The sequence below is a fragment of the Mya arenaria genome, chromosome 14, assembly GCF_026914265.1.
Source record: "Mya arenaria isolate MELC-2E11 chromosome 14, ASM2691426v1".
Taxonomy (NCBI): Eukaryota; Metazoa; Mollusca; class Bivalvia; order Myida; family Myidae; genus Mya; species Mya arenaria.
In genome coordinates this window covers 36,771,903-36,777,345 of record NC_069135.1, presented here as the reverse complement: position 1 = coordinate 36,777,345, position 5,443 = coordinate 36,771,903, and positions in this window count along the sequence as shown.

Sequence of the window (5,443 nt, the reverse complement as noted above, 5' to 3'; positions counted from 1 at the left end):
ATTCAACCGGATACTCATTATCCCATCACAACAACAGACAGCACAATTGTTAACGAGGATGATTAAAATAACGTTGAAATAACTTGTTTCCATTCCTGGTGAAATAAATAGATTTTAATTAATGAGTTAAAAAATGTTCATCGCGTACGCAAAAATATCATCTGCTATGATCAATATAAGCCAAAGTATGTATGTTAGAAATCTGTTCAGAGCTATTTCTGTTTAAATGATGGGTCGACTAATTTTGAAGTTAATGTCCCCGTAGCGACATTTAAATGATCTTGTTTCATTGTTAAGTGCTTGTTCGTCGAATTAGCCGTCGAAATGCACTTCCACACACCTGCTTTTGACAAGGACATGTCTTAGGAATTAACTTATTGTCATTTACCTCCGTTTCTGAGGAAATGTTTTTATTATGCTTTGAGCATAAATCTTGACATAATTCTGATTGTCTTATTAAATAACACTATAATTGTGTTGGATATGTTTTTAGATAGTCAGTCAAATGAAGGGTATAAATTTGTACGGCATGGTTTTGGATTATTTTATTTTGAAAGACTTATCAATCCCATTAATGACCGTCATAGAACTAGCGTTTAGATTAAAATTATGAGATTTACATTATGGTTAACATGTTTTTTAACACTGCGAATATAATAAACTTATTGGAAACTGTAAACATATCATAATGAAGAAATATGGAAACATCACCACGTAATGACTATATGAAATGGTTTACGCAAAAGGTTTTTATCAGTATCTTTTGTCAAAAGATGAAAACCATTCACAATGAGATGGGTTGTTTTGTGGAAAAATAGATACCTATCGAAGCATCGAACGTAATGATCATTTCAGTGTACATTATTTTTTTCAAAATAGCTGCATGCTTTTTATAGTCACGAACGAACGATGAATACGGCTCAATCATTAACTATTGTTGAATATTTTCAATGTGATAGCTAGATGGAATTTCGGTAGATTTATTCTTTTAGAACAGTGTTGTTTGGACATACAATAAATTGCATGATTGATGGGAGTTGTTTCCATATTCAAATTTCATTATTACAAACAATTCATGAACATTCCACAGAGAAATCATATATGTACTCTTGTGATAGGAGATATCAGCATACACATAACTCATGGGAAAAAAACAAAGCATTAGTCAATGAAACGATAAAATAACGTATAGTGATTTCTATCTAATACAACGGCGCATAATAGAGTATGTCACTTGAGCATTGTCGTGCATTTCTAATTAAGACCACATAACACAAACAGATTGCACATCTTAGAATGGAATGAAACATTAATTGAATTGAATAATATAAACATTAAATAAGGACTCGAAGTTCATTCTAGAGTCTCAACATATATCCATTGTACCGGATATCAGGACATTGAATATAATACAGTGAAACCTACAGGGACAAAGAAGCATGCCATGCTTTAAATTCATGTAATGATATTTGAAATTAGAAACCACGTACCTAAACTTAATATTATATTGAATTATAGTAAATAATCGATTCCATTTCCCTTCCTCACGTCAGTTGATATTGCTATACGACATAACGCTCATATATGGTCTACCTGAAGGTATTAACTATAGGTGATGTCAGTGTGTATTTCATTTAGACGGCAATGTCCCAGCTAGAGCTCGATGCAATTAAGATCTCTTTCGCTTAGTCTTAGTTTAACATGTACCGTTCGTACATATTTAAGATTATTGAAGGTAGGACCGAGATCTTTAACGAAAATGGTCACTGCCGAAGTCTGCTCCATTCTCAAAAGAAGTGACATGCTTGGATTTCTTTAAATCGAATTGACCAACTACAATCTTCCGATCTGCCAACCCTAAATTCTTCATCAGTTGTCTACTTTAAAAATAACCTTAAACTTGAAAACTTGAAACGTGTTTATTCGCTTAAACGCCTACGGTTGGCGAACGTGTTTTTAAAGTAACTCCTTGAGACGCCTTACTTACCTGGTCAAAACGACTGAGTCTCTCCTTAACGACTCACGAATCCCAATGGCATTTTCGTACCTAAATACAAGGTATATTCTTATGCGGTATTCAGGCCTATATTGACATAAACGAAGGACTAGAATTATGATTCGATGACGAGGATGAGTTGACGTGAAATGCAAGGGGAATATGACGACATTTTTCCTCTACGCGACACACAAATCACTCGATGAGCACCGTGATTTACGAGTTGAGAGGCGGATGGGACGGACGCGGCGAATATGACGAATCACATGATGTCTAATGAAACCAGTGGCTCACGAGGCGGCATTTACTCGTATGAATCACGTTTGAGGTACGTGTGAAGAAAGACTGGTTAAATATTTAAATTTTGGTCTGGTTACATAACTACTTTTATTTTGTGTCTCGCGCTAGTTTAAGATAATCTCAAGATCTAAAATATATAGATATATAAACCCTTTATCAAAATATGTTGCTTTATCAAAATATGTACACTATACAAGCTGCACTATCAGAGATTTACCGATTTGACAACTTTTTTTATGTTTTGCCTTGGATTGAGCCCTTTTTTGCGTGAATATCTAAAAACAAGTGCTATAAGACTGCTGACAAACTCATATTTGGTTATTTAACCAGAATAATGTCGTCAGAAAAAACATTTTGTGTTTCTGTCGCTTTTTATAATTTTACCAGACTTTATGCCGTCAGAAATAAATACAAATCTGCTTGATACTAGTAATACAAAAATAAGAAATATATATATTAGGTAAGTATAAGGGATTGATTGGCTTTAGAAATAAACCAGAAAATATATTTGCAAACCTACCTAGGCAAACGCATTATGTTTTTAAAGTAACTCGTTCAGACGCCTAACTTACCTTGTCAAAACGACTTAGTCTCTCCTTTAAACGACTCACGAATCCCAATGGCATTTTCGTACCTTAATACAAGGTATATCTATTTGCGGTATTCAGGCACCTGACACTAACAAAGGACTATAATTATGTTTCGATGTCGGAGATGAGTTGACGTGAAAAGAGAGGGGAATATGACGACATTCTTACTCTGAGTGGCACACAAACCATTCGATGAGCACCGTGATATGCGAGTTGAGAGGCGGATGGGACAGATGAGGTGAAGACGACGAATCACGTGATGCCTAATGAAACAAGTGGCTCACTAGGAAAATGTGTCATTAACACTGATGAATTATGTATGAAGTACGTGTAAACAAAGACTGGTTAAATAGTTAAATTTTGTTCTTGTTGCTTAACTGTTTTTATTTTTTTTGTCTCGCGCTAGTTTTAGAAGATCTATAAAACATTAATATATTAATCTTCTATGCTTCTTTATAAAAAATGTACAATGTACATGTATAACTATTACAATCCAATATTATACCTAAACTCTCACAGATTGACCGTTTTGACAACTTGTTTCAGGTTTTGCTTTGAAATGAGCCAATTTTTGCGTAAATATCTGAAATCAAGTGACACAAGACTGTTGACACAAACCATATCGTAGTGTTTCTTATTTGTCTTCGAAACTAACGTTTTATGGCTAAATGCGAAACTAACGCACTAAGAAAAATGCTTAAAACATAAATTTTGAACATTAATATCAAAACCTGAGATCTCACGTTTTGTCAACAGTCTTATATCACTGGTTGCCATGCATTTTTGCAAATAGAAATAACTGACTACAAATAAAAAACAATAGTCAAAACATTCAATATGTGAGGGTGTACCTTTAAATAATTGAATGATAGTTTATGGCTGTTTTTGTAGTGATTATTTTTATTTTTTTCTACATGCAAAGTCATTTTATATTCTTTAATAATGTATTTTAACTAACAATACGCGTGTTTTATAAGCTTTAAAAGTGAAAGCATAAAAGGTCAATATCAAGTCAGAATGTTGAATGCTTGAATTTGATAATAAAGCTGAGAATAAGGCTAGTTTGAATACTAAAATATTGCTCATGAATGTTATTTTTAGATGCTTAAAAATGCTGAAGATATATCAGATAGTGTTCAGCTTTTGAAGCTACCCAATCGAACTATCAACTCCGAATCGCGCCAAAATTAAAAGGCAGTGGGAAGTATAGTATAGTATATAAATTATTATTGTATCACTAACATTGCTATATTCTATTAATAGTCTAATAACGTTATAGACAATCATACCTCAGGCGACCATTACGCTGTTCAATCTTGTGAAGGCAGAATAGGCCCGATGTCGAAAACGACGTGAGTTGATTCACGATTTTCTTACTTAATGGCGTCATACTTACAATGTATTGAACAAATTATTAGCAAACCAGTAAATATATTGATTTTTTTTTCCACTTCTGAAAGATAAAGACTATACCTACCGACAAAGCTTTAGCTAAAAACAAGAGTTTTAGATTAATTTTAATAGAAAGCTCTGATGCCGAGACGTTGACATCCCAATACAATAAAAAAGTCTGGTTCTAAAGAACGTTGATGTGTTGCACTTCCGTTTCTAAGATCGAGGGCAAACACAAATAACCATGATAAATGTATTTTTAATGAAATCCTTTTTTGTTCTATTAGTTTTTATATTCACTATGACTGATGGTCTATGCGCTCATGCAATGAAGTTGACAAGTACATAGCTAATGTTTGTTCTTTTCAGCAACAAGCGAAACGTGGAATTTTATTGTTTGGTCTAAGTGCTTAATGATGGTTCCTTTTATAAGTATTGTCGTCGCTTTACAAAAAAGTGAACGTAAACATAAAGTTCAAACTTTTGTGTTATCTTGTGTATCTTAGGAACGACCGACACGGTTAGAAAGTATCACTGAATAAATGGTAACTAAAAAGAAATGTAATTATATAAAAATAACACACCAATAAGGCTTTTTGCGGATTATTTTACGAGTATTCTTTATATCAAACGATTGTATATGTAATTTCAAAATCAGTTTTAACGCAATTAGGTGAACATGTCTATAGCAGTTTTAAACCAAGTACGAAAACAACAGTGATAGACGGTAATTGTAAGGAAGTATCTCATAATTCAAATACTTTCAAATACTTTTCTCACAAAACAAATCGGTTATTCACAAGGACATAAATAGCCATTTTATGAAAATGTGTCAAAATTCTAATGGGTATTCTCCTGAAGTCAAGCCAGACATTCAATTTTTACCTACTGCTGTCGACCTTGGTTGTCACTGCAGCTACTCCTTGTCAACAAACAACAGGGAATTGTTGAACACAGAATGAAAAGTACAGGTTGTGACAATGATCCAATGACCGTTTTTATACCGTTTTTTGATCGGTTGGTATTGTGTACTTGGTAGTGTCAAAAAAACGGGTTCTCACCAATATCATCCATTGTTTATGTTCATTTATGTTTGAAAACACATACGAGAGTTGAGTTAGGAATCCGGTATAAACAACATGTTAAACACACCTAGGGCAGTGGT